General features: G+C 33.7%; 1 protein-coding gene across 2 annotated transcripts in view; it reads right to left on the minus strand.

Annotated features, from left to right (window-relative positions):
- Positions 1-5,212, minus strand: part of LOC143252283 (uncharacterized) — a 40,857-nt gene extending 35,645 nt beyond the window's left edge. Inside the window, exon 1 of one of the 2 annotated variants that reach the window (XM_076504175.1) lies at positions 5,075-5,212. The gene's annotated coding sequence lies outside the window, so the exon portion shown is untranslated. Of the gene's footprint in view, positions 1-4,944 lie in introns of both variants that reach the window. The other variant, XM_076504174.1, reaches the window with a different exon arrangement.
- Between the last annotated feature and the right edge of the window lie 22,123 nt (positions 5,213-27,335).

Raw genomic sequence — 27,335 nt, forward strand, 5'->3', positions numbered from 1 at the left:
CATATGGACCCAATTATGGGAACCAATAGACCTTGTAACTAATGGAAGGAGTCAGGAAATGCTGCAGGCCAGTACTAACAATCTGCCAAAATTACAGTAAGAAAGACAAAAATCAAAGACAATAAATAAGAATGCTAATGGAAGATATCAATCTGGGACTATCATGTCTCTAGAACTACAGAAAATAATATTGGACAGAGAGAAGGAAATTCCCATAAACCTCTAAGGGTAGAAGATAGTAAACAGACCCTATCTAACAAAGCATCTCTACTCAACAAACCTCAAGAACCAAATCATGTACGAAACCAAAGAAAGAATGGAAGACTATCAGACAAAGGAAGATATCAGCAAAACTCCAAACTTATCCTAAAATTGCTGTGGAACATTGATAAGCTTCAGATAAAAGTAGGATTGACATACTTCAGGACAGTTGTGAAAATGAGACAAAAATGAGAAACTGTGATCTGTTTAAAGTGATCACTAATTTCATCCTAGACCCCCACAGGTAACAAAAGGGGTTCATTTCTGGACAATCTAGATAGGCCTCCTCATGGTGGTTGTAAGTCAAAGTATGCTGATTCAATAAATGTGGAGGAAAAAGCAAAGCTAACCCAATGCATATCTGAGTGTCAAATCTCCCAGCACAAACAGCAATATCAGGAGAAAGAGAAGAAAAAATCAAATAGTCATCACTTGCATTCTTTCTGCTAACAAGGAAGGAGTACAGTCAAATGCAATAGAAGAGGCTCACAAACCTGAGTGACCACTTTAAGAAGAGGTTGGAGATGGCTGATTAAAATGATCCTCTGTAGAGGTTGACTTAGTAAAAGAAGCAGCAAAAAAAATGAGTCTAAATTCTCACCAGTCATTTGTCACCAGTCTCAGGTCATTTGCAAAAGCTACCTCAGAATTTTCCAGAGACACACCTTTGGTATGCAAGTATGTCTTCACATCACAACATATCATATCATGCACAGTTTCAATTGACAATAACACCTTCCTAGCTGTTAACAAACACTAGATAGCAGAGGTGGAAGAGAAGAGGTCTGATTGACCACTGTAGTAGAAACATTACATTGGGTATTTGTACCTGTTGAAAAGTTGTTTTTTGTTCAATAGTGTAGAATTATAAACAAAAATATTACTGTAGAAATGCCAACTATGTTCAAATTCACAACATCAACAGTAAATAATCAAAACACTCCTGTTGGTAGAAACCTGTACCAAATGGTTTGTCAAGAACAAAGGAGAAGCATATGTACAATACCTTAATAGAGGGTGCAATGACATTTGCAAATTAGAATCTGCCTGAGGCATTTTACTGGGGTATAAGACTGGAGCAAGCTTTCTCAGTGCTTAGACTGGCAAAGAATGGAACTCCATAAAGATCAAGAAATAGCTATAGTGTCATCAGATGGTCAATATGTTTTGGAATGTCAAGCTTTTATATATGTATGCGCCATATTTTTTACAGCAGGTGTCTGTGACTTGTTGACAATAAATTTCAGCAATAAACAATGAACAAACAGCATATAGTCCACTTGTTTTATAATACTATATTAAAACAAACCAAATGTGTATACATATATTTATCTCACTACTGGTACCACAGTTTTATCCATATTTTTAAATAATTGTCATTTCTCTACCAAAGTCCACACAAATTGGTTCAATTACTTTAGAACACAACTTATAAGAAAAATTAATTTTCTTTGCTCTGTTATTACAATAGAATCAGTGATAATTTTACTTTAATAAAAGAAAAGCACCACTATTGTTCTTTGTGGCTAAACTAGCAATCTAGGTCAAGATTTACCTCTATCTGAATAACCATAAATTAACTCAAACTACATTTTGTACATATATCTGTAGCCTGACTGAGACGTAGAACTTTCTACAGATATGATGTAATAATACATACAAAAAACTTAAAAGGTTCTAGTAATATGATGCAGTAATACAAGTGACAATTCATAACAACTGAAATACAAAATGTACGATTCATACACACTTGTTTACAAATACCTGCAATAACTATCACTTTCTAAAGATAAAACTAAACCTAACACTTGCACTACACTTAAACCATTTGTTCATAACACTCACATTAACTTAAACAGTTGTGTGTGTGTGTAACAAGTTACAATCCAGAAAACTCCCTATTGGAAACACTGGTATATTTTTTATGTACTTGCTGCATCAGCATGTACTAGTTGTGACTATCAATAAACTTTAGTATCCTAGTAGTCACAAGTACACAAAAATGCACTCCATAAACCATAATACTTCTCGACAAATATATATTTTGAAGTGCAGCAGTGTCTGCCAAAACAGAACTTACATTCTCATATATTTTTCCAGCTACTGTAGTGTCTTGTATTTCATCAAAAAGGCATAAACAAGACACATTGTAATGCAAAAATTATCCATTAATTGCCTGAATATTCAAAGCTTTGAAGTAATTCTAAAAGGCTCTTGAATCCTGCAACAAATGCACAACTATATATACATGAAGACAACATAAAGCAATGCTGGTGTCATATATATGCAAAAACGGTTCATTTGGGTTGACAAAATATTTTACGTAGAAGAGCGAACAACGTTTCGACCTTCTTTGGTCATCTTCAGGTTCTATGTAAAATATTTTCTCAACCCAAACGAGCCGTTTTTGCATATATATTTCTCTACAAGTGGGTTTTCTTGACATCACTGAATGCTGGTGTCACTTAAGAATGAAAAAAAAAAAAGGAGTTACACTGTTGGATACACAAGTCTATATACTTTGCTATGGTCTGGTGTCTTTTCGTATAATGAATACCTACCCCAATTTTAAAACATAAACAGTACTTGTTTACATACTCAGTGTGATATAAAAATTTGTATGTGTTTTGTATAACAATAAAAAGGTAGAGAAACCTCTGGTGTACTGTCTAGACACTTGATGTAATGGTATTGTAGTAATCTTCATGAATCACAAATTTTAGTAATGGTTACATTTTGTACACAAGCTTTTATTTGCATAATGTTTTGTTGTTGTTTTTGTCTAAGAAGGTAGAGATTTGATTTTTAATATGAATCAATGTATTTTCACTTTTAAGTACCAGTCTGTAACATATTTTAAATCTTCAACTATTTGTAATAAGAAACAAAATGATCAAGAGGTTTACATAGTGTAAGCTTCTATTATTAAGCATAACGGTAAAGCAACTTAATAGTGGGTAACACAGAAAAACTTAGATTTAATGGTGATATGTGTATGTATGTGCAGGCACAGAGAATTAAATTTAAAAGTATGGGATTTTAGTAATTTTTAAATAATGAAAATAAAAAATTCACACACCATTAGATTTCACAATTCAGTCACCAATTAGTGGGTTTTTATTGTAAGTTCAATTCTGTATTTAATAATTAAAAATTATACCCATGAATTGACCTTTCTACACCACACAACCTTCCCAATGTTAATAAAACATTTGATTGATACATTTTATATGATATCCTGAGACTACACGAAACCCGTTGTGGCAACGTCGACAACCAAATGTTCAAATTAAATATGAGTTCACCTATGTACTTTTAACATTATAAAAGAACATAAATATATGGCATGGTAAAAAAATTACATAATGAATGATAGGCCAGACATAGATTTCTGCACTACTTTTAATTATAGGGTTGGTATCTCTAAGATTATAATAGTTTACTTCATATACAATTTCTGTGCTTTGTTGTTATTTTATAAATAAAACTCTTTAGCTGTATTTATACCACTTATAGTTTTATTATTTTACTTTTTGTGTCTTCTTTTACACCTGACTTGTATCATAACTCACCTAATTATAAGGGCTGGCATTAAATTTTTTAAACCTTATTAATAGTTTCAGTTTAGCTTAAAGTATGGAATGGCCGAGATGGACAAACAGGTACCATGCCATCCCAAAACAATATTATAACTCACCTACTTTTATTTATAATTATTTTATGTAGTGGCTAGATACAAGACAACTAGAATTATCTTTCAAACACTCAATAACCAGCAGTTCAAGAATTTAAATATGTGCGAGCTGTGACAACCTCTCACTTGACTGAGCAAATGAGTAAATTTTAAAACTGGTTTGTCCTAAAACTCAATGTAACAATCTCAAAATTTTTACTCTGGAAAAATAAATATCAATCCCCATTCTTGTTAATTATTGATCACTGAGCATGTCTGCTACAAATGCCCAGAATGAGCCTCAACACACTAAATACCTAGTAGCCTCTAATTTCAAGATCGTAAGCACTGACAAGTTTCTTATAATATATATATAATGTGTTATTGTTTTGAAATTATATACAGTAATATTATCCTAATTATTATATATGTGTGTGTCAGTGTGTGTATTAGTTTTTGAAATTACATGCAGTGATACTATTCTTATAATTATTATTATTGTAACTTGTAGCTCATCAGTATTCAAACCTATGTACTTTGGTATTTACTATATAATACTCATACAGTAATAGTATAATTCAGTAATATTCTTCCTAGCTACCGAGTATAATTCTTGTCACTGCCATTATTTTAACTTATGATCCAAAAATACTTTACCTCACGTGTAAAGTCTTAACATTAACATTTTTAACACTGCTTAAACAATTAATAACACTTTTTCTCAAACTGTTCATCAGTAATCACACAAGCTTTAGGCCTACTCATGAAATAGAAACCATTACGTTGAAACACAGCCACTCTAAAACTATAGTCTAATAATAACATACGAAAAAACTGTATCAGAATATCATTGCATATTAATTATTATAACTATTAGTTGATATGTCAATGTTGTCATAAATTACATTTTAATTCCATGATACAGTGATAAACTACATATATCTTAGTGGTTTTGTCGTTTTTTTCTTAAAAATTAAATATAAGACGTAAAATACGATTCAATACTTCACCTAAAGTTCAACACCAAGCCTAACTCTTAGATTTTGGTGTTGAGAATTCACGATATCCAACTATCATAGATTTTCCAAATAATTATACCGATAACCTCGAAATTCGACACAAATTGTTTTCAGAAATTACCTGGCACCCTGTAAAACACTGACGGGTATATTATGAGAGTAGTATCATCAAAGCTACCGACATTCTCATAACACAACAGATATTAACAACAAATATTTTATTTTCCTTTCATTGTCAAATTGAAAATTTCATTATCACAAGATAACAGTTTTCATGGAAAAAAAACTAGAAGGAAAAAATAAAATCTTAAATTTATCATAAAAACAATTTTAAAGAAGAACAAGCAAAAACAGAAAAAAACTCGTTTTAGTTAAATCCACGTTCAATTTTATCACATTTTCAAACATTCTTAGTGATCCCAAAAAAAATCATATACAGAGGCATTTATGAACGTATAGAAACATTTTTATCACATTTTCAAACATTCTTAGTGATCCCCAAAAAAATCATATACAAAGGCATTTATGAACGTATAGAAACAAGACCACTTGCGAATTTTCAGACACCTTATCACAAAACTTAACATACCTATAATAAATAGTTCTTATTTTGATTTGGTAACTATATTTGAATCATGTGAAATTCGCCGAGAATACAAAAAAAACAGATACATCCAGGAACACTTAACGATTTTCAGCAACCTCGTAACAAACGTTCATCTGAAAATACAAAAGAATTCCGCACAAGTTCAATTTTAATGAGGCCTGGCATGGCCAGGTGGCAAAGGTAATCGACTCGTAATCTGAGGGTCGCAGTTCGAATCACCGTTACACCAAACATGCTCGCCCTCTCAGCCGTGTGGGTGTTATAATTCTACGATCAATCTCATTGTTCATTGGTAAAAGAGTAGCCCAAGAGTCGGCGGTGGGTGGTGATGACTAGCTGCTTTTCCATCTAGTCTTTCACTGCTAATTTAGGGACGGCTAGCTCAAATAGCCCTTGAGTAGCTTTGCGCGAAATTCAAACCAAACAAACCAATTTTAATGTTGTAACTACATTTGGAATATACAACATCCGTCAATGGCCAAGTGGCTAGGGAGCATGACTCGCAAACTAAGGGTTGCGGTGTGAAATTCATGTCACACCAAGTATTTTCGCCCTTTTAACCGTTGAGTCATTATATTTAGGTCAATCTCACTATTCGTTGTTAAAAGAATAGCCCAAACGTTGGCAATGAGTGCTGATGACTAGCTGCCCTCCCTCTAGTCTTACACTGCTAAATTAATAACGGGTAGCGCAGATAGCTTTCGTGTAGCTTTGCGCGAAATACAAAAACAAACAATATCCGTGATGTAAACAATATCCGTCATTTTCTATCATAATTGTGGAAATTTCACATATACAAGAAAGCGTCATATAATATAAGTTCTTGTGGATTTTAAGAAACCTCGTTACACAATATAACATATTCGTACGAAGGTATTTAATGTAGTAACAATATCTGAAAATGCAAACTTCATTATTTTCTACAGGCATTTTACAAAGCTCATAATCAGAACACAAACAGTCATATCGAAGACCACTTATGATTTTCAATAATTACTTTCCACAACTTAATGTATTCACACCAAATTATTCTGCAGTCGATTTTTATGTAATAACAATATTTGAAATGATTGAATTACATCAGTACCTGTTGACCTTTTTGAAAGTTTGCAATTAACCAAAATCGACCATATTCAGAACTGCTTATGGATTTTTAGAACATCGTAACATATTCAGTTAGACAATTTTGAACATTGCCATTTTTAAAATTGTAACTATAATTCAAACATCTGAAATCTGACATTTTCTATCAACATTTTTTGAAAGATCACAACGATACCAATCAATCTTGGTTGTTTTTTAATTTCGCGCAAAGCTACTCGAGGGCTATCTGCGCTAGCCGTCCCTAATTTAGCAGTGTAAGACTAGAGGGAAGGCAGCTAGTCATCAGCACTCATCTGCCAACTCTCGGGCTACTCTTTAACCAACGAATAGTAAGATTGCCCGTAAATTATAACGCCCCCACGGCTGAAAAGGCAAGCATGTTTGGTGCGATGGAGAAGGGACCCCACGACTCTCAGTTTACGAGTCGCACGCCTTAACCCACGTGGCCATGCCGGGCCACCAATCAATCTCACTCTTAAATAAAATTCTCGTCACACACTTTAACAAATATGTTTGGTTTGTTTTTGGAATTTCGCACAAAGCTACTCGACGGCTATCTGTGCTAGCCGTCCCTAATTTTGCAGTGTAAGACTAGAGGGAAGGCAGCTAGTCATCACCACCCACCGCCAACTCTTGGGCTACTCTTTTACCAACGAATAGTGGGATTGAGCGAAACATTATAACGCCCCCACGGCTGGGAGGGCGAGCATGTTTGGCGCGACTCGGGCGCGAACCCGCGACCCTTAGATTACAAAGCGCACGCCTTAACGCGCTAGGCCATGCCGGGCCAACAAATATGTACTAAACAATTCTATACGCAGATGTTTACAAACGTAGCAACAATGTTTCAAACATAAATTTGCCATTTCCTATCGGCAAATGTGAAAGGTCTAAAGGACACCATAAAAGGCCTACGCAGAAAAACTTATTAATTTTTTATAAACGTCGCCACACCTTTTCACAAACATTTATGTAAGCATGTGTTTTTAATCTAATAAAAATATTTCAAAAATATAAAATCAATTATATTCTGCCGACATTTTTTAAAACTCGCAATTACGCTGAAAACGCCTATTTTCACGAGCACTTATGGGTTTTCAGAAACCTTGCCACACACTTTAATTGATAAAGTTACACCACCGCCATTTTTAATGTAGTAACTATAATAAACATATCTCAAATTCTCCAACAATAACCAGGATAACTTATGAATTAATAGAATTTTCGTTAGGCACCTTAATATCTTCATACCAAACGATTTTAGATGTCAACGTTTTCAAACATCCCTCGTTAGTACAGCCGTAAGTCTACGGATTTACAACTTTAAAAGCATCGGTTTGATTCCCCTCGGTGAGTTCGGCAGATAGCCCGATGTGGCTTTGCTATAAGAAACAATACACATAAATACACGTTTTCAAACCCAAAGATAATATTTGAAAAATAAGAAATTAGTCATTTTTATCAAAATCTTTGGCACCTCGTAACTCTACCATGAACTTTCAAAAAAGCTCTTCATATCCCTCAACGTAGTCTCACTTATTGTTCTGGATACCAAGAGTTTTAGAGTAGAAATTATAACTGAACACAGAAACCCGTCATTTTTTAAAGTTCCCAAAAAATCCAAAATCACACAGTCTATAAGCGTTATTTTTACACACCTCTTTACACAACTTAACATTTTTATACTAAATGATTCCGGACACGTCCAATTGTTTATAGTAACTATGATTGAAACATTTGATAATTACCTTTTTATATTGGTATATTTGAAACATAGCGATTAAACCAATAACAGCCATGTCAAGGAGTACTTTAAAATTTTCAAAAACTTCGTGACAAACCTTAACAAACTTATACTGAAGAATTTCGAACACGGCTGTTTGTAAAGTAGTTACAATATTTTAGCAGTCAGGAATCGACCATTTTCCATGGATGTATTTGAAAGCTCGCAATCATATATATATAAAGAATTATATATAAAAACTTTCAGAAACCTCGTTGCACAAAATAATTGCATTAAATGATTCGGGGGCGAGTCTATTTTAGTCTAATAGAAGTATTTCGAATAACATAAATCCGGGGCCCGGCATGGCCAGGTGAGTTAAGGCGTTTAACTCGTAATCTGAGGGTCGTGGGTTCGCATCCCCGTCGCGCCAAACGTGCTTGCCCTTTCAGCCGTAGGGGCATTATAATGGTACGGTCAATCCCACTATTCGTTGGTAAAAGAGTAGCCCAAGAGTTATCGGTGGGTGGTGAAGACTAGCTGCCTTTCCTCTAGTCTTACACTGCTAAATCAGGGACGGATAGCACAGATAGCCCTCGAGTAGCTTTGTGCAAAATTCAAAACAAACAAACAATTAATATATGGAACAAGAAAAATAGAAATTATAACGGGAAAGGGATAAAATTTGGCACACAATGGTGTCAGAATGGAAAGGATTCAACAGAAGAACGGTATTAATGTGTTCTAGAGACGCCTTAACCAGTTATCCAGAAACAGTTACCGTGTTTAAACAAACAGGTCGTAGGCGCGGAAACACTTCTAGATTTAGAGTATATTCATACACCAATTATATTTCTTTCACGATTAATTCTTCTACAGCCACTCTGCCTGGATATCTGCAGATGTGATATCTCTTTTATCAAAAGAATTTAACACAATTTTTTTGTAAACTAGTTATAATATGATGGAGAATGCTTTGAATTGTTCGAAATTTCGCGTAAAACTACACGAGGGCTATCTGCGCTAGCCGTCCATAATTTAGCAGTATAAGACTAGAGGGAAGGCAGCTAGTCAACACTACCCACAGCTATCACTTGGGCTACTCTTTTACCAACGAATAGTGGCGGCGTTGCAAAGTTACGTCAATCCCAATATTCGTTGGGTAGCTATGACTAACTAGCAGCCTTCCCTCTAGTCTTATACTGCTAAATTAGGGACGGCTAGCGCGGATGGCCCTCGTGTAGCTTTGCGCGAAGTTCAAAACAAACCAAAATCTATACTGGATAAACAAGCAGAAACATGGAAATCAGATTCAAAGAACACACACACAAAAAATCACCTTCACACATTTTTTAACACTGCAAATCAAATAAACACATATAACCATAGAAAACAACCAGATACCAAGTAGAGAAATAAATATATACAAACGCAAAATCAAAGGAGCCTTACTTATACAACAACTCAAACCAAAATTAAACTAATATAAAGGAACACCATTATACCTGTACCAATTAATAACCTAACATCCAACTGCAGCGTCACCTACACTCTCATCCCTAAGACAATGACCCGACAACGGTCAGTTGCAAACTCTCTCTTTTGTAACAAGGTCGAAATGTTGTTCTCTACTTTATTTCGATAAAAATTTTAATACCAATACCAGCTGTTTTGAGATACATTTTTACTTCAAATGGGTTCTTTGTCATAACGAAAAAATACCATTTTATTTCAGAAACAAGAATTAATTACTTTGGAATGAGAATGTAATGCTTTTAATATTATTACATTTCAGTATTGTTTGTATTTCAATATTCATCGTTTCTGATGCGTGTTGCTACATGTCAAAACTGTTTCTTTTTCAGTAATAATTGGTTCTATTGTATCGGAAATGAAATTTTAGTTCGTACACCACAGATAAAACGAATGGATATAGGTGCTGAAATTGAGAGAAATAAAACTCACAGAATATTTTGTCAGTAGTGACCCACAACAAACAGATGGTTAAAACTCCCCTGCAGGAGATCATTAAGACTTGGAGTACAATGCTAAAGACAGGGCTTCAATTCCCGTTGGTAGACACAATGCAACCTGACGTGGCTTTGCTATAAGAAAACATATACAAGTAGTAATAACGCTAATAATGTGTATATATTTGTGAATTTATTTTCTTGACGAAAACGCGTATTTCATTTTCAGTAAAGAAAATATATAACCAAGCGATATGTTCTTACTCAAAAAAAATTGTGGGTGTGATTTGTTATAACAAAGCCACATCGGGCTATCTGCTTTGTCCACCAAAGGGGATAGAACTATTGATATTAACCTTGTAAAATCAGAAGACCTACTGTTGTCTTACCGGGGTACACCGGGGCAAGCAGAGTGATGCGTTTATAACATTTTAAATACGAATTTTTCATTCATTGTTTATAGTACAAATAAATTACTTTATTTTCATAAACATGCTCCTAAGTAAAATAATTAAGTGGAGATTTTTTTAATTCGGTTTTAAGAGCAACAAAAAATCTAGATTTTGATGCAAAATAAAAGAGCTCCAATTGTTCCGTAAATTGTCGGTATTGTTGTGATTTACACTTATCACAAGTTATTAAAATTAGGCCTATTAAAAAGTTGGCATCATTTCAGGTGTTATGATTTGTTGTTAATTCTCTAAAAGCGGTTGATTTTTACTTAGTTATAAGAAAAAGTTCCAGCCCACAGCAACGGAAAAGTTTTAGGTTAATCTGCCAGCTTGAATTCTCTCCTGGACTGTGAAGAATTTAAGTGTGTTGCACTCTTGGTTTCACTTAGAATCAAAGCTATCAGCTACTTGTACTGCTATTCACTTGTTTAATATTAAGCAGTGTTTATAGCTTTGATTCTACAGAGGAAAACTACTCTTAGCTTGTATTACTTTTACAGTTTTATAAAACTCTTATTACATTACATTGCAGGTTCTTAAAAGTGTAAAAATCACAGTAATAGGTTATTAAATTAATTTTTACCACCATATATAAAATACAAATCTTAGAATGCGCTTATTCTCGCTAATTTTCAGCACGCGTATTGAATTTTATTCTTTTCAAGTTTTTGTATACTTACGTGGTTTATTTGCTTTTCAATCTTACTTTGCTATTTGCGGTTCACTTTTACTTTTGTTTTTTTTTGTTGTGATCTACACAGGAATGCTAAGAAATGAAACATTCTCGATTTTAGTTATTTTTATGCAGAAAACACGTTATTCATAAGAAGAGATTGTAAATTTCGAGCTGTGCCTGTAAGAAAAACTTTAAATGCTAACCTATTCATTCAGTATTATACGTTTTAAAACACATGTTTAGAAAAGGTCATATGATGTTTTCAATAAAAATTGTTTATTATCCATTATTCAAGTTTTACAATATAAAATTTTACCATCATATACTGCATTTTATTAACATTATTATTTTATTAGATATTACAGTGCATTATGGCTCGGCATGGTCAGCTGGTTAGGGCGCTTGACTCATAAGCTGAGGGTCGCGGATTCTAATCCCCGTCACATCAAATGTGCTCGCCCTTTCAGCCGTGGGGGCGTTATAATGTGACGGTCAATCCTACTATTCGTTGGTAAAAGAGTAGCCCAAGAGTTGGCAGTGGGTAGTGATGACTGGCTACCTTCCCTTTAGTCTTACACTGCTAAATTAGGGATGGCTAACGCAGATAACTCTCGTGTAGCTTTGCGCGAAATTCTAAAACAAGCAAACAAAAAAACCTTTCTGCCATGAAGGCGTTATCAGTTAAGGTAAATTCTACTATTTGTTAATAAACGGGCAGCCCAAGAGTTAGTCTTACATTACTAAATTAGGGATGACTAACATAACCCTGGTATAACTTTGTGTGGAAACTAAAATCAAACAGTACAGTACATCATTGTTTAATTATCTTTTTTTTTATCCTTTGCTAGAGGATACCACTGACAAATTTGTCATTTTCTACAAAATACTTACTGTGAGTTTTCATCCATGTTTTCAGATTCTTAAAACTAAGTCAATCTTACAAAATCAAAAGTAAATTGTAAGATTTAATAATCACAAATATGTATTTATCAATAATTTTGAAAAATTTTACGTTTTCTACCCTCTCTATCTCTCCCACACACACTTACATATGTACACTGCTGGCCAAAATCTTTAGGCCAATGAACATAAAGCAACAACATGCATTTTGCGTTGTTAGACTCAACTACTTATTTGAGTAGAGCTTCGAAACATGAAAATAAGAAAAGGGAAAATAAAAATAAAAAACTTTTTAGCATTTATTAGGGAAAATGTAAACACTATGAAATTAGCCTAAATACTAGCTAGTCAAAAGTTTAAGACCACGCTCTTGGGCTCTTCACCTTAAGAATGGCATTAAATTGTTTATAAGAGTTCATAAGAGGGATACTAGGATGATACATGGACTGAAAATATTCTTATACTAAGAAACGCTAAGATATTTGAAATTGTTTTATCTTGGAAAACAAGAATTAGAGAGTGTCTGATTGAGGTGTTAAAGGAGTTGATACATCATCTTTTTCACACTTAGTGATGAAAATAGTAGGGCTAGGAGCACAAATATAAATTTTGGTAATTAAGTAAGGAATCATTCTCATCTAAGATATTTTTTTAATTTTTCTAGTGGAGCCGTTGGCCTATGGATGTGGTAAGGACAGTGAATTTAAGGGAAGGTTTTATAAATGTCTGAATGATGAAGGCTGGTTGTGAATTGTTGTTGTTTTTATAAATTTTAGTTAAGTGGCTTGGAATGCTTAAAAGAACCAGTAGACACTCCTTGTTGTCTCTAAATATTATGTTGCCTTGCATTTCTAAACGTATAGATACTACACAAATCTAAAATATATAGGTTAGGAAATGGTAGATCATATGATCAAAGTTTTATTTCTTAAACACTCCTTCTCAGTTTGTAAAATATTATGAATGTTTTATGTTTTATAAAAAGTAAAAAAAAAGTTGCGTATGGTTTTCATTGTTTTATTTAAAATAGTAGGAACTTTGAAAATATCATCAGATTTCTGTTAAAAGTCTACAATACATATCTTTTTATTAATTCAGACTATTCATACACATATTTATGTGTAACATGGAACAATAAACATTAGATTTGTTGTGTAGAAGTTTTTAATACATACTTTAAAATGATAATTTTAATTTACATAACAATATGTAATTTTCGTTAATGTTCTGTGTGTAGATGTTCTGTACCATTGTTCCTAAATCACACAATTTATCTTTTATAAATAAATGTGCATCATTAATGTTTTGTCTTATACTTTGAATCTATTTTTGTTTATTGGTACATGTTTTTAGACATGGATAAAACCTATGAAGACTGCGGAAAATGAGTTAAAGGAGAGATATAACCTAAAAACCACAAAACCTACCTGAAAAAATTAGAGGCATTGGTAAGTGAAATATTGGAATGATTTAATAAACCAATAGAAACTCTTGCACTTAAGCACATAGGAGCTGATAAGTGCCTGATAAATATCTTTGTTATGTTCAACAAACTTGAGAAGTTCTATTAGAATTTGGGGGCCAATTCTTTAATATAACTTGTTATAGTAAGGAATCCTATGTGGACAGGGATGGTCCATTGAACTGTGCCCCTATTGTAGAATTAATATTTACTTTATACGCCATTGTTCCAAATTACTTAACATATCTTTAGTAAACATACTGTATACAAAACATTTAGAATTTTTTGGCAAAGTATTTGTACTAAATATTTTCTTGAATTTATTTAGTCAGCCTGATACAACGTCCAGTTGGACTGAGTACAAGTTGATTTTTATATTCCATTTACATAACTTGTGGTACCTTCTAAATGACTGTAAGTTTTTATCTCTAAAACTATAACTTATCTGTTATTTTCTCAACCCTAATACTGTATGAGCTTGGTCTTTTTGACCAACCTTGTAACCACCACAGAAAATGAAATGAATTTAAATTATCTTTTATCTTTATAGAACACTTGTAGATTGTGACAAAAAATTATAATTATTTGTCTTAAATAGTCTCAGGCTTATATACTAACACTTGTTATAAATTTATTTTATTATTTTGTTTGTCTTTGAATATTGTGTGACTACTAACCCTACTTAAGAAAATGAGAAACCTGGGAAATACTATTTGTGAAAAGTGTTTTGAGTGTGTTGTTTTGAACTGTAATGTTTTTCTGTGTTAAAAGTGATATCTTTAATAAATAAAATATGAGTTTTTTTTAAAGAACATTATTGTTAAAGTACTATATTTACAAATTACTTTAGTAAAAATATAATTGACCCTCTCATACAGTCCTAGTGAAAGTTATTTTCTTCTTCTGAGGAGAATACTTTTATTTAAAATTGTCTTGTGTGATATAGAAATAGCTGTTGCACATAACACAGTTATTTTTCTAATTCTATGAACCCTGAATATCTGAAATGTGAATTTTTTGTGTATTTTTGTTTATGGTGCTAATCAAAAGATGGCGCAACATTGTATTTATTATTTTGGTCACATATACGGATACACACACACTCATACAAACATACAACATCCATTCTAGTGAGATTTAAACAGTATACTGTTCTGACAGCAAACTAATATGATATAAATAATATGCTTATATATTCTCAGCTTATTTGGGAAGATAAATACACATACTGCAAGTATAAATATTGCATTGGACTGAGAAAAATATTTACAGTAGTTTTAAAACTTGTAAGAATTTAAGTTTAGACATTTAAAGTAGAAGATTGTTTTCTCGGGTTCTACTAAAGGTACATTACCATACAAACACTCTTATTACATATAAATTATCATGCATACTAGGTCTTGCCAGATCAAAAATTATCACATACTCATTACTACTGAATATACTGAATGTAAATTATTTTCTATACTTAGCCATACTGATTGTAAATTATCATTAATAGTTAATCATATTAAACATAAAAAATTACTCACATGCATTCCTGTTAAATCTATGTTATAATTCTTACTTAGTCCTACTTAAAAATTATTCTATAAATTCAATCCTACTGAATATAACTGATCTTACGTTAACTAAAGTTAACTAATCTTACTAAATATAAGTTATCATGTTTAATCAGTCTTACTAAAATTATTTTGCATGCTCAATTATACTAAATATAAATTATTATACTAAATATAAATTATTATACTAAATATAGGTTATTATAATACTCAGTTGTACTCAATATAAATCATTATACTAAATATAGGTTATTATACATACTCAGTCATACTAAACATAAGTTATTATACATACTCGGTCATACTAAATTTGGGTTATTATACATACTCGGTCATACTAAATTTGGGTTATTATACATACTCGGTCATACTAAATATACGTTACTATACATACTCTGTCATACTATATATAGGTTATTATACATATTCTGTCATACTAAATTTAAATTATTATACTAAATGTAGGTTATAATACATACTCTGTCATACTAAGTGTAATTGATCAAGGATGTATAATCATACTAATTATTAATTATCAGTGATTCTTAGTTCTGCTAAATGATGGTAATGCATATTCAGTTTAACTATATACACTGCTGGTCAAAACCTTAAGACCAATGAACATAAAGAAATAATATGCATTTTGCGTTGTTAGACTCAACAACTTATTTGAGTAGAATTTTTATTAATTTTCCCTTTTCTTACTTTCATCTTTCGAAGCTCTACTCAAATAAGTGGTTGAGTCGAACAACGCAAAATGCACATTTTTTCCTTATGTGCATTGGCCTTAAAATTTTGGCTAGCAGTGTATAAATTATCACATATATTATTGTATTACATGCTCTCCAGTGGCTAAGCAGTAATTCTAAAGTAATCTGGTTGCAGTATTTGCAATCACGTAACAAAATGTTCATTATGTATTAAACTTTGTGTTTAACAACAAACATTCTAAACGTAAGTTACCATACACACTCAATCTTACTAACTGTACTGTTATATATACTAAGGAATCAATGAGTCTTTTGTTATTTTAAATTACCTTAATTATACTAGTGTGATGGAGGCATAAAGACATTTTCTGCAGTTCATTTTTGAAATATCATAACAATTGTGTTAAATCTAAAGAACTAAATATAAGATGCTAATGATAGCATTTAATTGGTGTGATAGTAAATTATGAACTAACATTATCTTTCTTCATGTTTTGATTAATTAAATTTAATGTGAACAATTCAAGTTCAGTTATCCAAACTGCTTTTATCTTTTAAAATGATAATCCCATCTGTAAAACTTTAATGTTCTTCCATTTTTATGTAGGTTTTGGAACTAATGCTAATTCAAGTAACACAATACTCCAGTATTAAGCAAAGATTGAGGTGAGTTCCACTTAAAGTTTCCAAATATATCAAACATATTAAAGGCAGAAATATTTAAAAGCTTTATTTGATTTATACCTTATTAAGTCTAACAGTCATCCCTGATCCATAAACAATTAAATTAGAAATTCATGGATGAATGTAATAACGTTTTAATGTATCAGTGAATAAAAGTATAAAAGGCATATATACATATATAACTATGAACAACTATATCTTTACAAATACCTACCAAGAGATCTGACTAGATCTTTTAAAAGGTGCAGAAAGATACAAATGCCAAAATAACAGGTGGAAAATACAAGTTCAATAAGGTTTCAACATCCTAATCATAGTGTAATTTCAGCCTTTTATTCATCATACTTTTGGCTAAGCTTGAATTATCCAATTAGATGATCAATTTTCTTTTACTGAAATAGTTTAGATCTCATGCACTCTGTATTCAGGAACAAAATTAAAAACAACCCAACCCAATGTCATTTCACTTAATGAATGCTGCTGTTTACTTTATGTTCGAGTTCATAGCTTTACCTAGTTATTATGTCAGGACAATGGAAAAACAGAGAAGTTGACTCTGAATATCGTGTTTTATAGAACAGTTGAGTGTAGACTACTTCGTTGTTGAATCATGTAATAAAACGTTGTGCTTAATATGCAATGAGACAATGGCAGTGCTAAAGGAATACAACATCAAACTCTTCTCAGTTCACGGAAAGTTAAGTTCAGACAAATTCGAAACCTTTAAACATAACTTATTGTCACAACAGTTTGTATTTAATAAGAAGAAAGCTGCAGAAAGAAAAGAATGAAGCTGCAAGAAGAGCAAGTTCCTGAGTGACACACCTATTAGCCAAGCGAAGAAACGATTTACCGATGGTGAGCTAATTAGATTATGTATGATTGAAGCAACCGAAGAAATATGCCCAGAAAAAGTAGACTTATTTAAGATTATTAGCCTTTGGGCAAATACAGTTGTTTGTAGAGTCAAGGACATTGGAAGCAATATTGTGTCTAAGCTGAAAAAAAAGAACAGAGAGTTTGAGGGCTTTTCCATTGCGCTTGAAGAGTCAACAGAAGTGTCCAACACTTCACAGTTACTGTTGCTTATTCACGAAGTCAATATTAATTTTGAAGTGACTGAAGAATTAGCTTCTGTGCACACTATACATGGAACAATCACAGATGAGAACATTTTCAAAGAGTTAAAAAAATCACTAACTCAGTACAACGTGGAATGAATTTGACTGGAATGTGTTACAACAGATAGTGGTAAAAATATGTGTGGTGCAGGAAAAGGTTTAGTTGGGCAAGTTTACAAAGCTGTTGAAAGTGTGGGTTGTTCCAAGCCTATGGTTTTTCACTGCATTATTCATAGTAGGTACTGTGTGTAAAATATGTGGATCTGTCATGTGTCATGGAATAAGTAGTTTCAACAGTAAACTTCATTCACTCTAGAACTAACATATCCCGACTTGCCCTACCACACTTCAGTTCGATGGCTTAATTGTGGGAAGGCTATTTCGTGATTGTATTGGTTTGGAACTGAGACTGAAATTTCCTTAAATGAAAATAACTGCCCTCAACTGTCACACACAAACAGTAAATGGCTTTGGAAATTCGTTTTTTCTGTAGACTTGATCATGTATCTGAATGAATTCAGTCTCAGACTCTGCGATACGTTCACCGCGGTAAAAGCATTTCAGAAAAAAACTAATTCTTTTTGAGTTCCAATTGATTAGTGGTTGCTTAAATATGTTCATTTAAAAATTTGCAGGTGGATTCATTTCAGTTTTTGGTATTATCTATTTCTGTGAAAAGACATTTTCAAAGATGGAGTACATGAAATTTAGTTATAGATCAATCTTATCTGATGAGCATTTACAATCACTTTTGATGATATGGAGCACTAACTTTGAACCTCAGTTAAGAGTAATTTTGTCAGAAAAGTACCAGTTTCATTCTTCTCACTAATTATAAAAAAGACGATTGTGCATCTTAAATATTTTCAATATATGCTCTTGTGAGAAGTAAATTAGTGATGTATTCTGATCATGTATGCATCTCTACTTAATATTACCATGAATCCTCCGACCAGCGAAGCCTAAAAAGATCTACTTCCTGATGTTTGTCAGAAAAGATTTGAAGACCCCTGGATTAGGTCATTGACATTTGTTAGAAAAACTCTTTCAAGAGGAGTTTCTCAGTCACATCAAACATGCTCGCCCTTTCAGTCGTGGGGGCGTTATAATATGACGGTGCAAACTTGAGTTGGCGGTGGGTGGTGATGACTAGCTGCCTTCCCTGTTAATGACTTAATTAAATAACAAGTTACATCTTTAATTATTCATTCTTTAAATAGCAACCATTTTGTATTTGATGGAGAAAACTTAAAACGTTTGTCAAGATTATGTGAATATTATATTATATTACATTAAATTATTAATTTAGTTATTTAAGTCTTTTAACTTGAACCGAAGTCAGCAACCGCTTGCTTTTAAAATCTAAGGCACAGTTTACCGGCTAATTCCTTCTAGAGAATTTTGTAAAATAAAAAAATCAATTTGCTTTATTTTGTTTTATTTGCACGAAGAATTCTGAATCAGATTTGTTTTGTGTTTACTTCCACTTAATTTAATATCGTTATTTCCTTTCACTAACACTTTAAGTTGTATTTCAAACTTTACTCGCGATTCGAATTATTGTTCTTTTTCGAATTACCGTTCAAGATGCTATTATACAATGACGCTTATCAATATTTCTTGAGACTATCAGTTATTGCACGAGCACGCGTGGTAATTGTGGAATTAGACGTGTTTATTAACCAATGGTTCAGTTGTTGTAAGAAATTTAAAATAACCTTAATTTATTACCTTTAAAATGTTTTTATTATTTCTTTCATTGGTATGTAAATCTTCTTATATACAATTAAAATTGTTATTACTTTTTTCAATCACTTGGAGACATTCCGAGTAACCGCTCTGTTTACAGACAGAAACATGCCTATTACTTAACGACAAACCTCAAAGAACGTTTTGAAATGAAATAATATATAGAAACAGATGTAACGTAGGTAGAGCAATAAGAATTAAACAATGCCGTAGCTTGCACTTTTGTGTATTATATTTTATTTCGACGACTCTTCGATTTATTGTTAGGTACGTTTCGTATTACTTCATCAAACAGGAAGTTCGAATTGGAACCTAGTAGTTTATACAATCAAATGTATGTTATTTGCCAACAAGATTGATACACATACTTGTTTTTTCTAACATAGATATATTTTAATATACAAACACCAAAACAATACAATTTATGATTACGGTTATTACTAGCAGTTATTACAAATGATGGTTTATATACAAGTGTTACAAACTTACAGACAATACCGAGTCGTATGTCTGGTCTAAAACTAAATATTTTATCGACGATCCAAATCCACGCCGAAAAAAATAATTCTAAGTTGATATTGTTGCACCTTGCTTAAGCTAACGCCGTCTTTCATAGCTGGTCCCACACCCTTTCTAACTCATTTCTTTATGCGAAGATGTTTAATATACCCGTAGGAATAATAACGTCTGAAGTTATTCATTGAAGTTGAACGGTTGGTAATACTCGAAATCAATTAACGTTCCTGGTCCAATTCCGTAACTCTCCTATTAATAGACGTTATCACCGTTAGGGATTTCCTGGCCTATACCACAGTGACTGAAGCTCAATAACAATAGTTTGACATCTCTCGGTTTTTTATAAGAATCACGCGAGTTTGTAGAAATTTCTAGACTGTTCTTTGAAAAAATATTGTTGCTTTACACTTTCGAGAATCCGTTACAAGTTTCAAGAACAGGTAGGACCTGCGCAATACATGGTTAACAATATACGTCACATGCAAAAAAGAAAATTACACAGAAACAAGCCTAGGTCACTAATTAATTGGGGGTTAAGTGCTCATCAACCACCAATAAAGTAACATAAAATAATTTAGGTATTTGAATAATGTTAGAGCTCGTGCCTAAGTCACCATTCCATATTATACATCGAACAAAGTATTTGAAACTTTTTCGTTTATGAATTTACTGTTCCGCTTAAGATACCAGAAGGGCATTGCCTGAAACGTTGTATCTACAGCATTGCATATTATATATATATTAACAGTGGGCACTAGTGTAACAATGTATAATATATACCTTTAAACCCAGTTTGTAGGAACAAATTTCTAAATGCATATATTACAACTGATTTTACAGGTATTTTAATAGGTATGCTATTAAATTTTATGTATGCAGTTGGTCTTTGTGGTTACACCATTTGAACAGTTTTTCTACATTTAATAGCTAATTTTAAATAGAGGTCTATATATATCTTCTTCTAATATGGTGTTTTCAGCCACAGCATAGCAGCTCACATAATAGCTTTGAATTTTTTTGTTTTATCAAGTAAAGCATTTTAACTCATATCTCCATTATATCTCTTAACCGATTTGATATTTAGTTACAGTTTTGGCTTTAGGAGGGCAATCCCTTTCAATCAATGTATTTAACCATGTCCAAGGTCTTGTAAATTAATTTATTGTAATCCTACCAATAAGAATTTCAGTTTGAGGGTAGACTAGTAGAGATGAGTAAAAAAATTGAATTGAGAATATATGTGCTCCATACTTGATATTGTTGGTGCAGAAAAATATAGGTAATAGAAAGGTGAAAAATGGCTTCTAAGATTAATTTATTTTGTCTGAAAGACTTTCAAGTGCCAATTCTACTAGGATACCCTCTTGTTATTGGTTACTAAAGTTTACTTATCTGTAACAAAAAAGTAATATTTCAAGTAAAATCCTTCGTAAAACATTTGTTGTAAACATTGATCTTGGATTTAATGAACTTTCAACTATTAATTTTCTTTATGCAGATCACATGAAGATTACAAGCATTATCAAAGAGTTTTGTTATGTGGACTGTATTGAGCCACTGACTGGGCAGAAACAGTGGGATAAAAACCTATTAATTTTGAGAGGGAAGAAGGTATGTAACTTCTATATTATGACACTTACAAGAAGGTATGTAACTTGTGTAACTATGACACTTACAAGAATGTATGTAACTTGCCACTTACAGTTAGTAATATTGATCTTTTGTCTTAGTTCTAACTTTTTCATTAGGTGTTTGACATACAATAAAAATAGTCTTTCTGACATCAACGGAAGTTAGCGAACCTTACTGATTTTTAACTGGCATCTGTATTGTGCAGTTACTTACATAAGCATGACTTTGATAACTTTGTAAAATTTTTTAAATAGCCGCTACATAAATTAATATATATATACATTACAAATACATTTTATATATAGAATGATACAAATACTATCTATTTGTATGATATTTGGTGCCTTATATAATGTTTTTTACTAAACTGTTTCTTTTAACAAAGTGGCCTACAATTTGGTCCATAGCCTAACTATTTTATATGCATGAAAACCATTATTTAATATTGCCATTTACTGAGATTGGTTGGTTGGTTTGTTTTGTGTTTTATGGTGCAAAGCAACTAGGGCATCTAAACCAAACATATGGCGAAAAGTTAAAATTAAATTAAAATTGTTAAAATTCATGAAAGGAAATTGAGGTAAAACAAGGCAAAGTTTAATTTTTAAATTAAAAAAATAAACAGCATAAAATCAATTTTTACTTCTAGTCTACAGCGGTAAGAGACAAACTACGGTAATACAAGTTGTAAAGGACTTTCTGTAGCATAAATGTAATTGTCATAGCTCGCCAGGAGGACTAACAGGTAAGTTCAAAAAACCACTGTTAGTCATCTGAAGTTGGCCTTTCCAGTCCTGGTTTTGAGTTATTTGACGTTATGGTCATTTTATAATCTCAAAATGAACTAGATGTACTTTATTTCTTAAAAGAAGATCACATTAAACAAGTCTAATGTATAAATTAAAAACCTTAAATAGCATTAATAAGATTAATGGCATTTAGAAAACTAAAAACATTACCAAGGTGGACAGTGTCACCATCACCAATAACACTGTCTAATGTTACGGACAAACCTTGGGACAGAACATGTTTAAAATGGTGCCGTCATTGAGAGTCGTAATGACAGCAAGACAGTAAAATGTGGCTTATTGTGACCTGAGTGTTACACGGACAACACATTAGTGCATCAATCCCAGATAACAGAAAATAATGAGTTAAAAATTGTGACCAATGCGTAATTTAGTTAGAACAACTTCCTCTTTCCGAGCCTTACGGAAGCAAGATGGCCAAAGCCCAATAGAGGGTTTTATTTGGAAAAGCTTGTTTTCACGTTGCTCACTCCAAGTCGACTACCAACTGGCACGGAGCCGAGCCTTGAATACAAGACTATAGTCCATGTATGAAACAGGCACAGCAGTGACAGTGCCAGAGCAGACAGTTTTAGCTGCAGTGTCGGCGAGCTCGTTCCCGCGAATACCAACGTGGCCTGGTATCCAGAAAAACTGGATAGAAATATATGTTAAAGAGAAATGGGTCAGTCGGTTTTGAATATCGGCGAGAACAGGGCGTGAACTAACGTGAAGATTCCAGGGCCAGTTGAGAGCTAAGCAAGTCTGTATAAATAGTGCAATTTGAGTACTACTTAGCTTCTATGTGATCCAGGGCAAGAGAAATGGCATACAGTTCAGCAGTGAACACAGAAGCTGTAGAGGGGATTCTGCACACAACCACCAAACCATAACAAACCATGGCAGAGCCCACACAGTTACCTGTTTTCAAACCATCTATATAAATAGGAATGGAAGGACGGTTCAAAAGATATTCAACAAATAACAGACAGTATTTTCAATCGTGAGTGTTTGCTTTCCTTAGATGACTTAAAGATACGTCACATTTGGGGACTGTAATAAGTTATGGTGGGATGGGCTGACCAGTGGATACAGCAATGTTATCCAAGGACAGACCCAATTCATCCAACTGCACCTGGATACGAAGGCCAAGAGGAGCAATGACAGATCGTCTGTTCAGAAAAAGTGTGGCCCACCGAGGAAGGAAAACACTACTCCAAGTGGGATGCTTTGGTAAGGAACGAAGTTTCAAACCATATAGTAAAGATAGTTGCAAACGGAGGAGGTGTAAAGAAGGTTCATGAGACTCTATGTATAAGCTCTGAACTGAGGAAATGTGTAAAGCCCCAGTGCAGAGCCGAAGTCCTTGGTGATGAATGGGGTCCAGCATCTTTAAGGCCAAGGTCCTGACAGAGCCATAGACCAGTGATACATAGTCAAGTTTCGATCGAGAAAGAGCACGATATATCTTTAGCATAGAACATTGATCTGATCCCCAAGTGGTGGAAGAGAGGATGTTCAGTACTCGTACATTTGCCCCAGTCAAAGATAAGTCTCAAGAACTTTGTCTCAGGGACCACTGGCAGCAAAACTTCACCAATACGGAGTTCAGGATCAGGGTGAATACTTCCGTTGGCGGCAAAAGTGCATGCAAACGGTTTTAGAGAGAGAAATTAAAGCCGTTCACCGTGGTCCACTTCAGTACACGATTGAGGGCAGTCTGTAGTTGCCGCTCAATATATCTCATGTTCGACGACTGACACGAAATGTGAAAGTTGTCGACATAGAGCCCATTTGCAACAGTGAGAGGGAGTTGTTCAGTGATGGCATTAATCTTCATACTGAAAAGTGTGACACTCAAAACACAGTCCTGAGGGACTCCAAGTTCCTGTAGAAAAGAACGGCAAAGTGTCTAACTCACACGAACTTGGAATCTCCTGCCTATTAAAATTTTTTAACAAAAATGGTCAAATGGCCACGTAACCCATATATATGAAGGTCTCGTAGAATGCCATACCTCCATGTTGTATCATAAGCCTTCTCAAAGAATATTGATACAAGATGTTGTCGTTTGAGAAAGGCTCTTCTGACTGACGTTTCGAGTCGAATCAGGTGGTCCACGGTGGAGCGCCGTCGTCGGAATCCACACTGGGTGGACAAGAGGAGGTTATTTTATTCGAGGAACCAAACAAGACGAGTATTAACCATCCTCACTAAGGTCTTACAAAGACAGCTGTGTCAAAGCAATTGGGACGGTAGCTTGAAGGAATCTTGGGATCCTTCCTAGGCTTAGAGAAAGGTAGAACAATAGCCTGGCGCCAGGCATCAGAAAAATATTCTCTTCCCAGATCCGGTTAAAAACAATCAGAAGAATAGCAAGAGAAGCAAGAAATAGATGGCGCAACATTTCATAGTGTACATCATCAGGTCCGACCGATGTACAGCCAGAACAATGAAGGACTAATTTGAGTTCCACCAGTGTAGGCCTGGCATGGCCAAGCGCGTAAGGCGTGCGACTCGTAATCCGAGGGTCGCGGGTTCGCGCCCGCGTCGCGCTAAACATGCTCGCCCTCCCAGCCGTGGGGGTGTATAATGTGACGGTCAATCCCACTATTCGTTGGTAAAAGAGTAGCCCAAGAGTTGGCGGTGGGTGGTGATGACTAGCTGCCTTCCCTTTAGTCTTACACTGCTAAATTAGGGACGGCTAGCACAGATAGCCCTCGAGTAGCTTTGTGCGAAATTCCAAAACAAACAAACAAAACAAATCCACCAGTGTAAAGGGATGATTATAGTCACAGAAACAATCAGCTTGAAAGGAAAGAGGTGATTGCTCTACCCGAGTCTTGATGGCTAAGAAGGTGAAGGAAAAAGCAGAAGTACTAGATAGATACCCAGCAAAAGATTTTACCTAGAGTATCAATGATGCTCCAGGTATTAGCTAATTCCTGGCCATCAGAAAGCAAGATCAAGATGGGGACAGAATTATATTGCCCACTGACCTTTTCGAATCTTGCCCCATATGACTTTGGAACTAGTGGTAGAAAAGATGCTGATTGTTAACTTAATCAAAGAGTTCTTCTGGCTGTGACATCTTACCCACTGAGTATGTGCACTGGCCTGCTGGAAAGCGATGCGGTGCGAGAGTGTGGGATACCTAGGAAAAGTATCTCAGGCCCGTTTTTGTGTCTTTCGTGCCATGTGGCAGGCAGAATTCCATCACGGACGAGGATATTGTGGAAAACGTGTCGAGGTTTTAGGAATACATTGAGCAGCTGCCTGTATAATACATCCAGTCACTACTGCCACACAGTCGTCTATTGATGGCTTACAGACCATATCAGGATCAAGTTCTGCAAGAGTTGTCTACCAAGGAGTACCGACAACGTGGGAAATTTTGGCCCTACCATTTTTGACTCCCGATACTGACCACTGGTGTGCCAAAACACATGAACTAGAAAACTGGAAAGCTACCCAATGAACGAATGTTTCCATATCGTTGGACACTAACAAGCAAGAATTCAGCCAGTGTCAGAGCTACAGCTACAAGTTAGTACAGTTACCTAATTCCTGGGGTGTAATTATTGATCAGAATGTCACGGTTTCCTGTACAAAGTGGGATTACAGCTCTACGGACAACACAATAGTAACTCTGGTGAGTTGTGTATCATAAATATGTAATTTCATAATCATTCCATGTTATGCTTTCAGTTGTAAGTCGTAAAAAATACAATACTAACTCTCAGGGTTCAAATGAAAGCAACAAATTTGTAACTTAAAGGGTTGTCTTATGTATTATATAGAAGTGCTTTATTAAGAACTGCAGTGCTTAATTTCTATCTCATCTCTCTGTATCATGTTTTGTTCTTGACCAGAAATAGAAGTGAAATAATCAATTTAAAGATTGTCTCAGATTCATTACTATTTGCTACTACGTGATTTGTTAATGCACTTTCTTTTAAGTACCTTTTTTATGACAGTCGAGTGTAGTTTTTTCACTGAAGTAAACTGTTTTATAATAGAGAGTGTGTATACTTTTTACAATGGTGGGAAACATTTTTATATTGACTAACTTTGATAAAAAGAAAATATTTTTATCGAACCTAAATGTTATTTCTGTTTAAAATGTGAAGAAAATTTGAATCCCTATTAATGCCAGTTTACAATATAATATCGTCTATTTACGTTAGCTAAATGAATATGAACGATAAACCAATTTCTTTTGAAATAAAATATTACTAAAAAGAATATGAAACTAATTTAGACATTATCACTTGTCTTCTTCAGTTTTTAACAGTTTTCCTACGTTTATTTATCTGTAAGAAATAATTTGATTTTAATACCCAAGAAAAACGAATTACGTTTACAGCCCACATGTATAAAGCGCTAATCCCACAGGTTTATAACACAATAATTTATGTTTCGGTATCTCCTAGTTAGCGCAACACAGCTAACTCATTGTGTATTTTTGTGTTTAAAAAGAAACAAACAAAACCAAATGTATAAATAAAGTAAAAAACAGATTTCATAAAAAAATTATTTTCAAAGCAATTCATGGCTCGGCATGGCCAGGTGGGTTAAGGCGTTCGACTCGTAATCTGGGGGTGGCGGTTTGGAATCCTCGTCGCACCAAACATTTCAGTCATGGGGACGTTATAAGTTACAGTCAATCCCACTATTCGTTAGTAAAAGATTACCAACAAGAGTTGGCGGTAGGTGGTGATGACTA

Source organism: Tachypleus tridentatus, chromosome 6, assembly GCF_004210375.1.
Source record: "Tachypleus tridentatus isolate NWPU-2018 chromosome 6, ASM421037v1, whole genome shotgun sequence".
In the NCBI taxonomy this organism is placed as follows: Eukaryota; Metazoa; Arthropoda; class Merostomata; order Xiphosura; family Limulidae; genus Tachypleus; species Tachypleus tridentatus.